Source organism: Trichechus manatus, unplaced genomic scaffold (genome assembly GCF_000243295.1).
Source record: "Trichechus manatus latirostris isolate Lorelei unplaced genomic scaffold, TriManLat1.0 scaffold00329, whole genome shotgun sequence".
Lineage (NCBI taxonomy): Eukaryota > Metazoa > Chordata > Mammalia > Sirenia > Trichechidae > Trichechus > Trichechus manatus.
This window is the reverse complement of record NW_004444265.1, coordinates 681618-694150: the sequence shown is the minus strand read 5'-3', so window position 1 is coordinate 694150 and position 12533 is coordinate 681618.

The following is a 12533-nucleotide window of genomic DNA, read 5'->3' as shown; positions in this document are numbered from 1 at the left end:
ATTCTGACTTCCATTGCCTCAATTCTGCTCCTATGACTTTCTATTGAGTTGTCTAATTCTGAAATTTTATTGTTAATCTTCTGGATTTCTGATTGCTCTCTCTCTATGGATTCTTGTAGCCCATTAAATTTGTCTAATCTTTTTAAGTTCCTCTGTTGCATGTTCTGCATTTTGCATAATTTCCTTCCTGATTTCTTGAAGAGTTCTGTAAATTAATCTTTTTTATTCTGTCTCTTGCAATTCCAAGAATTTCTCTTCCTCCAGAAAATTCCTTGATTCTTTATTTTCGGAGCTTGCTGAAGCCATCGTGGTCTGTCTCTTTATGTGATTTGATATTGACTGTTGTCTCTGAGCCATCATTAAGTTATTACATTTATTTTATGTTTGCTTACTGTGTCCTAGATTCTTGTTTTGTTTTGATATGCCCAAATAGGCTGCTCGTGTGAGCTAGTCCAATCACTCGCACCCCTAAAGCTCCGACTTCCTGCCACCAGGTGGCCAGACCTCCAGTTTGTGAGCCCAGGAGTCCACCTACTCCTGCTGTATGGATTCAGCTCTGGCTTCCAGGTAGTCGGCCACCAAGTGTGAGGTGCAGGCTCTCATCTACAGTCCTAGACAGCAATGTGTTTGGTGTAGGCACAGACATCCAGCTGCAGCAGACGGTCACATGCTGAGCAAGGCAGGGGGCCAATGGCTGCCCCCAAGTACCCAGGAGGAAAGTGTGTCCCTGTTGTTCGCTAGGGAACTTAGGTGGATGGTTTTGCACTGGGACTATGAGCAGCCAGTGCTGTTGGCTGTATGGATTATGGGGGTGGGCATCACTTATTCTTGGGCCCATTGCAGGTGGCTAGGTGGAGTGGATGGAGCCACCAGTCCTCAGGCCCCTGACATGGGAAGGTAAAGACCCTGCTTAATAGTCAGAGCAGTGTCAAATGTCAGGAACCTGCCACTTCACAGCTGAAACAGTTGAAGTAGACTTCAGGCATATAACTTGTACTGTGGTAATGAAGAACTATGCTGATGAAATGGGCCCACACAAGTCTATGCAGGGGAAAAGGCACTCAAAGCCTGTGGATCCTTTATGACTGTGCCTAGGCAAAGGAGCTGTGCCTATCCTGAGTTCCAGGTTAGGGGAGCCAGCATTTTTTCCCGTATTTGTTAATTTGTTCACTCTCCAAGGGCAGGAGAATGGCTCAGGGTGCATCACGGGTCCTACTTCCAGCCCAGGGGACTCAGCAATTGCTGAAGCCAGTCCTGGACCCAGCACAGAGCAGGGAGTAGGGAGGTAAATGGGAGTTTTTTTTCAAAAGGGGGGTGTTTTTGATCCATGTAGTAGGCCAGACACAAGTACTTATCTTTTTCCAATCAAGGGCTGCTTCTCACTGGTTCTGGATTGCCAAGTAGACTCTCTTCCACTGGGTCTCTCCTGGTGTGGAAAATGCCTCCCGGGCACTGATGCTTGTGTACCTCACCATGCACCATGGGCTGATGCAGCCTGAAGGGCTCAGGCTCTCAACAGGTCAGGTCTGGCAACTCCTCGCTGCTTCCAAACTGTCTCTCCCTCCCCCTGCCACTCAGTCCATTTCCTCAACTTTGCCTTTGATGTTCAGGGCTCCTAGATTGTCATATATAATCAATTCACTTGTTTTCTCTGGTCTTTGTCGTAATAGGGACCACCAGAAGCAGCTGATTACTCCACCATCTTGGCCCCGCCCCCTACCTATTTACTCTTTTAATGTTTGCCTGTAACTCTGATTAACCTTGAGGTTTAAATTTCAGACCCCTAAAATTTAAGAAATTTGAAATGGACATCCTCTAACTCACTTCCTTACTCCTACTTATATCACCAAATGTTTGTTGTTGTTGTTGTTGTTGAAAATATACACGGCAAAACATCAACGAATTCAATGGTTTCTACATGTACAATTCAGTGACATTGATTACTTTCTTCAAGTTGTGTAACCATTCTCACTTTCATTTTTTTTTGAGTTGTTCCTCCCACATTAACATAAACTCACTGCCCCCTAAGATTCCTATCTAACTTTTTGAGTTGCTGTTGTTACCTTGATCCCATACAGTTTTTAAAGGGCATAATACTCAAGGGAGATGTTTTTTAGTAGTTTAGCTAAACTACCATTTGGTTTTAAGAAGACTTTAGAGGATATTTTTGGTTTAAATTTTAAAGGTTATCTCAGGGTATTAGTTTCAGGGGTTCATACATCTCCTATGGCTCCAGAAAGTATGGAGTCCATGAGAAATTGAAATTTTGCTCTGTATTTTCTTCCCTTATGATCAAGATTCTTCTATAGAATCTTTGATCAAAATGTTCAGTAATGGTAGCCGGGCACCATCCAGTTCTTCTGGTCTCATGGCAAAGGAGGCACTTATATGTGGAGGCAATTAGCCACACATTCCATATCTGCCTTCTAGTCTGGATCTCCTTATTCCTCTGTTGCTCCAGGCAAATAGAGACCAATTGTCATGACTTGGATGGCTGCTTGCAAGCTTTAAAGACCCTAGGCACAATGCAACGAACCAGGAGGTAGAAGAGAGGCACTGAAAACATAATATTAGGCCAATTAACTGGGAAATCCTGTGAAACCATGACCCTAAACCATCAAACCAAGGAACCAAATCCCATGAGGTTTTAGACTGTATGTAAGTAATAGCAGCTGCTCTTTATTTATTTTTGTTGTTGTTCTGAATATATATATCACACTTTTGTCAATTCAACTTTTTACTAGTGTACAGCTTATTGACATCAATTACAGTAATTGACTGTGCAACCCTAATCTTAATCAATGAGATTTTTCCATCACTGTTAACCCCCCATCCCCCTCCCTCTCACCCCTGATAACCACTAATAAACTTTGGTCTCTATACATTTGCTTTTTCTTGTCTTTTTATAAAAATGAGGTCAGACAGTATTTGTCCTTTTGTGATTGACTCATTTCACTCAGTGTAATGTGCTTCAAGCTCCATTTATATTGTAGCATGTATCAAGACTTCGTTTCTCCTACTGGCTGAGTAGTATTCTATTGTACCACATTTTGTTTATCCACCCATCTGTTGATGGACATTTAGGTTGTTTCTACCTTCTGGCTATTGTGAATAGTGCTGCAATGAAAATTGGTGTACAAGTCTCTGTTTAAGTCTCTGCTTTCAAGTCTTTTGGGTATAAATCTAGGAGTGGAATTTCTGGGTCATATGGTGGTTACGGTGGTACAGTGGTTAAAGTGCTTGGCTGCGAACCAAAAGGTCAGTGGTACAAACTCACCAACCACTCCATGGGGGAAAGATGTGGCAGTCCAGTTCCATAAAGATTTAGAGCCCTAGAAACCCTATGGGGCAGTTCTACTCTGTCCTATAGGGTCTCTGTGAGTTGGAATTGACTTGATGGCAGTGGGTGGGTATGGTAGTTCTATGTAGTTATTTGAGAAACCACCATACCATTTTCCACAACAGCTGCTCCAGTTTGCATTCCCACAGCAACGGGTAAGGATTCCAATTTCCCCACACCCTCGCCAACATTTGTTCTTTTCCTTCTGTTTTGTTTTTCTTTAGCCATCCTAGTGGAGGTGAAATGTGTCTCATAGTGGCTTTGATTTGCATCTCTCCTATGGCTAATGATGTTCTTAATCCTCCATCTAGTATTCTTCCCTCCACCTTCCTCTCCAGAGTCCCCAAGGACTGCTTAGGAGATAATTATGCGTGTAGCTCAGAGACCTAGAGTAATCACCAAGCTTGACGTGAAAGGATGCTGGCATGCAAACTGAAGTGCCAAGCAGCAGAGTCAGTACAGATTTGAACAAAAGAGAGTGCATTATAGCAATTACTCAATTGCCCTGGTTTCTGCCAGGCTACATGATACAGCAAAGAGGCCAAAGCATAAACACCACCTAGTATTACTCATAATGACTCACTGATGTTCGGTGTTCAGGACCTAGTGGAAGTCTTTGTACACAGATCTATGCTGTGGTAACAGAGCTTTGAGAAAAGAAAAACAAATCTCATAGACTTTCTGATTCTTACTCAGTACATGATCCACATCTCTCGCTGTGTATTCTTTTAGATTTTGAGGTTAGCATAAGAAGCTGTGTTTAAAGAAGCGGAATCATAAAATATCATGTAAAGTGGTTAAGGACTGTTAGAATGAACAGTTAGTTAGCTCCGTTCATTACACTCTGTTGCAGCTCAGAATGAATTTGAGTGCATGATTGCTGAATGGAATACTAGCCTTTGCACCATCACAGTCTGTAACCCAAATCCCCACCAGCCACCTATTAATGCTTGATTTTTATTACAAGGGCCAAACTAAATAGAACGGGATCATCAATATAACTTGAAAAACCATTCTAAGTGTGTGCTGTAATAAGACGTGTAGCATGCATTATCAATAAGGAATGGCAAAGGGGAAAATTGTCCATCTATACATTCTTTGGAAGAAAGTTCCAGTTTTCCCAAGACTGTTCCCATTCCCCTGGAATAGTCCCAGTTTATGTAATTTTATGGGGGTGATTATTAATAACATGCATTACGCTCTAAAATTGAACCAGTTTAGACAATAAATTATGTAGTCATCCTTGCTTTTGTCCATTTGACATAACTCAAAAGTATCATAAAACAGATTTATTCTGTTCTTCCTTGATTTATCTGGTGAGCTGTATGTACTACATAAAGGATTTACATTGCAGTCCTTGTGGCAAAGTGCTTAAGAACTGGGCTGCTAACCAAAAAGGTGGGCAGTTTGAATCCACCAGCTACTCCTTGGAAACCATATGGGGCAGTTGTACTCTGTCCCATAGGGTCTCTATGAGTCAGAATCGACTTGACAGCAATGAGTTATTTTGGTTTGGGTTATATTATTTAAATAAAGGGATACAACATGTTCTATTGGATAATTTTAGTACACAGCTTATTGCATAAAGGGTCACTTATTTAAAAAAATATTTTAGCCATTTTATTTCTAATTTTCAGTACCTTTCTAGCAATAGTTGATAAGCTACACGAAGTTCCTGGGAAACGATTCCTAGAAGTGAAGCTTTAAAAAAAAAAAAAATTAACTGTAAATAGGCCAGAGTGTTCCACTTGCTCCAACCCCTAATATTCATGAGACTCAATGGAGATAACGAAAATTATCAGATGAGCTGCCCCACGTCCCAGTTGGCAGCTTAAGGCACTGAATAATAGAATCCACTCAGCACTAAATACATCAATTATCTATTTAATTTAAGACTTTCATAGCCTGTTATAATGGCTCGGAATACTAGTAATTTCAATTCAGGAACAAAGTTGTAGTACTGGCTAGTGTTATGAGTGAAAAAACAATTGTTTCTGATTTTGTTTTCCACAATTTTTTTTTTTTTTTTTTTTTTTTGGGCCAGACGTGTCATGTATTTGGCTCCAGAGGTTTTCCTTGGAAGAGGACTTCAAAGCCAGATTTATTCAAGGTTGCCAAAAGTGACCACAATATACCATTTTCTCAGTTATTGCCAATTGTGGCAGCAGAGTTCATTGTGAAACAATCTGTATCAATTGTTTAACTGGGTAAAATGTTCAGCTTACTGAAGTTAGGGACACATTTTTTTTTTTTTTTTCAGACAGCATTTGAGAGCAGAAACTGAAGCCCTAAATAATTATTGCAGTCAACATTGCTGCTCGTAACAGCAGCTAATAAACCATTTGAAGCAACAATGTGGACAATTTTTCTTTCTTCTCTAAAGATTCAGATTTGGGCCTACATACCTAGATTTTCATAACAGTTTGAAACTAGTTGGCCTGGTTTTATCATTTCCCTAGCCAACTAAATGTATTTATACTTTAAGTCTTTTCTATATCAAGATGATTTATTATTAAATGATATTAGGATCATCTGGGATCATGAACCATATGATTTAATTGCGCTTGTTTTGTGAAATTTGCAAGAGTTTTAGTAACCTGTTATCACTTTTTCCTTTTACCTAAGGCATAAAATCACCAGGGAACAAATGAAGTAGCTCGTTTTGATTTGATTTAGTGTTTTAGATCCTAACCCATAAGGGAAGTGACTAATGGTCAACAATTTTTTTTTTTTCCAATTAATTTGATTTTGGGACTTGCAGGAAGCTGTCACAGTGATTTCAAAACTGTTTTCTCCAAAACAATATGTGCAATCTTTGGTACAACTGGGCCTATTGGAGGCATTGTAAAAATAAGTATAGGACAGACAAATGAGGTCAGCTGAGTGGTCCAACAGTGACAATAAAATCCTGTGTATAAGTATTTGCAAATGCTTACTGTAATGATTTGCTGCATAAATGAGTCCTGTGAAATGAACCCGAGAGCCACCTCAGTGCTAACTCATGTCACGTGCATATGGATATGGACTGAGACAGGTTCACTTCGCACTTTCGAGGAAGAGGAAAGATCCAGACCTGTCTCCAAGACATTTTGGTACCAATTTGGCCAATGACTTCAAATGGACACTCAATTCAGCAGGAAAAAAATTACTCAAATTCGGAAATAAACTGACTGATGAGGCCAAGTAAACGAATTGTCCTGACAATTCCACAAATGTACAATTCAAAGCTAAATTACAGTGAATATTCCTCAAATAATTTTATAACCTGATTATACATTCAAATACGTATAACAATTTTGATCATTCAAGCTTGAAACTTATTTTATTAAATGTTAATTTTTCTTTCCTTGTGTACAGTAATCTTGCTATTCTGTATTTTATGCTCAGCATACTTTTATCAGTAGAACAAGGTAACTATTAATACGTGTATTTTATTCATAATGCATTTTAATCTCCATGTTTATCTATAATATCCATTAATATCCATAATTTATGTACATATTTATTTATCTATCAAATATTCATTATGCATTTACTATATGCCAACTGGAGTTTCTAGGCATACAAATGGTTAATGTGCTCAGCTGCTAACTAAAAGGTGGTTGGTTCAAGTCCACCCAGAGTACCTTGGAAGAAAGGCCTGGCTATCTACTTCCAAAAAATCAGCCATTGAAAATCCTATGGAGCACAGTTCTACTCTGACACACACGAGGTCGCCATGAGTCAGAACTGACTCCACAGCAAATGGTTTATATGCCAGCCTCTTTCTAGGAATTCAGAATAAAATGATGCACAAGATAAACCATGGCCCTGCATACTAAACTTATATTCAGGGTAGGAAGATGGATAATTAAACAATAACTTTAATAAAGGTTTCGATAATGCAAGTCAAGGTTGTTTAAGGAGCACAATGGAACATCTCACTTAGTCTGGAGAGGGTTGGTTAGAGGAGGCTTCCTGGAGGGAGTGACCTTAAGGAAAACTTGAGGGAGTTAGCCAGAGAATGTCAGTGGAACAGAGTAGCCCCCAGATAAACCAACCAACCAACAAGTTGCTGTCTAGTCAGCTCCAACTCATGACGACCTCATCTGTGTCGGAGTGAAACATAAGGTTTTCAGTGACTGATTTTTCAGAAGTAGATTTGCAGGCCTTTCTTCTGAGGTGCTTCTCTGGTGGACTCTAACCTCCAACCTTTCGATTAGCAGCCAACTACCTTAATTATTTGCACCCCAGAACCTCGATGCAGCTCCTCAATTAATAGCTCTTCATAGATATGAGGCTTCCCCATCTCAGAGTTTCCTAATCTCCAGAGTAACTTAAGGAAGAAGTCAAACCTGGTATTCCTAGGCCAAATCCAGCTCCCATACAAGTGTGCTAGCCTACAGTGTTGTTTACAATTGTATTAACTGACAATATTTAGAAATTAGGACGTTTCATGTAGAAATTTACAATTTTGGCTTCTCTTGAAAAATTGAAAGTTCTGGCCAGAGTGGACTTGCTTTCCTGAGTAAAGTTGAATCCTTTAGACCAAATCCGAGCACTCTGGAAAACCACAGTCATTCTCTACTAATCCTCCGTGTTGAAGCTAAGTGTCAACTGATATTTCATTGGTCACTTGATCAACTTCAATCATTTAGGTCACTCTTCTGTTCTCTACAGGCATTTCAGCTTATGATCTGCACTTAAAGCTACTTTAGGGTTTAAGTAAAAGAAACACCTGATATTTCACAGCCTTTGCTTAAGTAGATCCTTCTCCCCGGTAGGGTGTATGTGTGTGAATATACTTGTTGCCCTCGAGTCAATTCTGACTCATAGCAACCCTAGAGGACAGAGTAGAACTGCCCCATAGGGCTTCCAAGGAGTTGCTTCGAACTGCCAACCTTTTGCTTAGCAGCCAAGCTCTTAACCACTGTGCCACCAGGGCTCCTGTGTGAATATAGTCCTTAGATAATTCATTCACATTAATAATACATAAGGAACATCATTCTAGACATTTTTTAGCCACTGTTTTTCTCGTTCATGCCTTGCCCCCATATTTACATGCAATTGTGTTACTGTTCTCAACTGAAGTGCAGAAGATTTGCTTAAACAAGACACACACTCAAATATACAAAGTGTCATTTTTAAGTAAAGAGATATGCATGAACTACAAAGAATATAAGATGTAAAAAAGAATTTAAAGCATACTCAAGCTTCATGTATTTGTACTTTGTGAATAATTCCCTCAAGCTTGTCTAGACAAGCAAGTTCATTGAGGAATTTTTGAGGCAGAGAGCAGAAACTCTTGTACTTGTATATGCACATGAACAGTATGAAGCACATTGCAAAAAGAACAATTTGGTAAAGGCATCTGGACAACACCTAGGGGTACATGCATATACAACTGAGAAAATAATAATATGGCAGGCTTAATGAATTCATTCACCATGCAGTGCACTCTTGAGTGTCTTTTTGTGCGCCCTTCAACTGTGTATCAGACATTCAGAATTAAATGGAGGATCATGGAGTGAGAGAAGAGGGACATGTAAAGTTTGTCACTTTTTTTTTTTTTTTTTGATTGTTTGTTAATAGAAGAGAAATAAGCGAATGCTATCAGAAAGGGAAGATACTGTCCTACTGTCTAAACCAAACCAAACCAAACCAGTTGCCATCAAGTCAATTCTGACTCATAGTGACCCTATAGTACAGAGTAGAACTGCCCGATAGGGGTTCCAAGGAGTGTCTGGTGGATTCGAACTGCCAACCTTTTGGTTAGCAGCCAAGCTCTTAACCACTATGCCACCAGGGCTCCTTCCACTGTCTAGGAAATCTGAATTCCTGACACAAAGCTGGTGTCTCTGTGAAATATCATGGGAGACATTTGACTTGACTCAGATATGAAACATTATGAGACCCTGGGAAACAGTGAATGAGCAGCAAAGAGGACTAAGTAGGACTGCAGGTTTGAGGAGGGTGCAGGGGGCCTGGCTTTCTGGCAGAGTATGGTTCAAGGGAGGACAAATTTTATCCCCATTGCACTGTGGGTGGGGAGAGGGAGAGAAAGGATGAGGCAATATTTTCATTCCTTGGGCTGGATAGTGTTGATTGGCACTCAGTATCCATTCTAACCTCCTTTCTGTGTTCCTCCCTATAAGACAGAGCCTGGAAATTAAAATCTGCATTTCTTAGACTCAGCCAGGGTTCTGGAGAGGAATTAGGTCTCCTGAATTAGATGTTGGTTGAAAAGACCATGGCTTGGGTCAGGTACATCTTAGTCATCAAAGTGACATCTTTGGTTTTCTACCCATTTTAAAGAGGTCTTTTGCAGCAGATTTACCCAGTGCAATACATCATTGGATTTCTTGACTGCTGCTTCCATGGACATTGACAGTGGATCCAAGTAGTCTGAAATAATTGACAGCTTCAATTTTTTCTCCATTTATCATGATGTTGTTTATTGGTCAACTTGTGAAGATTTTAATTTTTTTCGCATTACAGCATAATCCATACTGAAGGCTGCTGTCTCTAACTTTAACAGTGTTTCAAGTCATCTTCATTTTTAGCAAGAAAGGTTGTGTCATCTGCATACTGCAGGTTGTTAATGAATCTTTCTCTAATCCTGATGCTGTGTTCTTCTTCATATAGTACATCTTCTCATATTATCTCTTCAGTATACAGATTGAATAAGTAAGCCATGGTCTTTTCAGTTGCCTCATAAGCATGCAAAAGATGGATTATCAAAAAGGAAAACAAAAGAATTGATGCATTTGAATTGTGGTGTTGGCAAAGAATATCGCTGTGGACTGTCAGAAGAACGAAGATATCAGTCTTCGAAGAAATACAACCAGAATGCTCCTGGGAAGCTAGGATGGGGAGACTTTGACTCATCTACTTTGGACACGTCATCAGGACAGACCAACTACTATAAAAGATAAAGGAGGACATCAGAGAAAACTAGAGAAACCGTTCATGAGATGGATTGACACAATAGCCAGAACATCGGCACAAACGTGCCAACTATCATGGGCAATGTTTCCTTTTGTTGCACATAAGATTACCATGAGTCAGAGGAAACTCATTGGCACTAGCAACAACAATAACAATTAGATGTACCTTCAGAAGGTCTGGAAGGTAAAGGCTTCCTTCTTGATGCTGATTCTGATACCAACAAAGACCAATGAGGTTAAGTGTTGAGAGACATTTGCAGAGGCCAGACTCAGGATTGCAGTGGCTTCCTGATCCCCACATTGCGCCTGTGTGTTCTTGTACTAGTTCTAGAGCTGTCTCCTTGTTCCCTGCTCCTCTAGTCTCTCTAATTATGTTTTTACGCCCCTTTAGCTTAAAATACCTAGCGTGAGTTCTGTTCTAGACTAATATAATCCTACGTTCAGAATTTTCCTATAACAGATGGAGCTCATCCAATTGGATAGCTGCTATAAAGGAGTTAGGACAGCTTCGGTCGTTACTTGGGAAGATCTACCTGTAGACAGAATAATCTTTGATTTAGAAGAGACTGCTTCAGCTCCAGGGAAAAGGACTGTAAGAAGCTGGGTGCAGTCCCAAATGAACAGTCAAATATTGGAAGTTACATCATTGCTCCAGTTCTGGGACAAATTGGAATGGAATTACTAGGTAGGGCAACACATTGATGGAAAGACAAGAAATAATAATAATAATTAGGCTACAGACTAATTGCTGAGGCTGAATAACTAATGGGTTGACAACAGAGTAAATGGAAATCTATAATTGAGGAGTTAGAAAAAGATCCCAGGCATAGCTGGCAGAAGAGATTAGGGAACTAACTGAAACCAACCACTAATGGCTAGGCTACAGATCCCAAACGTAGAGGAATGACTTAATTCTAGAGAATGAGTGATATGTGACCTAACAATAATAGGACTGGCTCAACCAGTGTCACAAAACAATTCATGTATTAATTGTTTAATGAGAAACTATTTTGCTCTGTAAGTTTTCACCTAAAACACAATTAAAATAATAATAATAATAATAATTAGAACACTACTGAGCAATGCAGAGGACTGATTCCTAAACATTTACACTCTGGTCATTTACAACGGTAAGCCTGTGGGGAAAGGATGCAGCTCTGATATTATATGAAGAGGCGCACTGGGTATTGACAAAGGAAAAGGTAGGAGGTATCCAAATGAGAGGGACACTAGGGAAAGCTGTGAGGAATAGGAAGAGGAGGAGAAAGAATAGAGGAAGAAGCCTATCACTTTTATTTCAAGAGAACCATTCAAATTCATACCTAAAAATTAAGAATAAAAGATTACAAACTTAAGTAATTTTGACACCTGCAGTAAAGTGAATGTCCTCCTAACCATTTATACAGAACTGTGGTAAATATTTTTAAAGGGTAAATATGTAAATTATAACCATGCCTAAAATCTTTACTCAAATGTAATTCTCACGTTGCTCTGAACTTCAGTAATTTATTATTTTGGAGACAGGCTCAAATGTTTTCAAGCAATGGGTACAGGCAGATACAACTTCAAATCAAGATAGAAAGATGTAAGTAAAAAGCAATCTAGATAGGAGAACTAAATTCTAGACATTGTCATTAATTAGCTGTGTATATTTGAACAATTAGTTAAAAGTATTTAGCCTCCAAATTTTCTCATGGGTAAGAAAGAAGATTGGTTTAGGCCGTCTTTAAGATCAAATAGAGATTAATCTAAAAGCATGTGATTCATTTGTTTTTTAACAGGCAAAAGAAAAAAAGAAGTGATAATATTCAGTTCTGTCAATGATACTGGGAAACTCTTGCTCATATGTTGTGATTAGTAATGCAAATTAGTACAACTTTCTGGAACTAATTTGTAATACGCTCCAGAAGCCATAAAAATGCTACATAACTTAAATAAGCAGTGTTATATTTTGGGAAATCTACCCTAAGAAAATGACTTCCAAAATATCTATCACAACATTATTTTTAACATGAGAAAATCATGTAACTTCAATATTAAGAATAGAAAATTTAGGTTAATATGATCAATTTAAAATAATGTTATTCAGGTGTCAAAATCATCTTTAAAAAACACTGGATTAGCAGAAGTATCACTTAACCAGTGCGCCACCAGGGCTCCTAAATGCAAAATGCAAAAATCCTCAACAAAATTCTAGCCAATAGAATTCAGCAACATATCAAAAAAATAATTCACCATGATCAACTGGGATTTATACCAGGTATGCA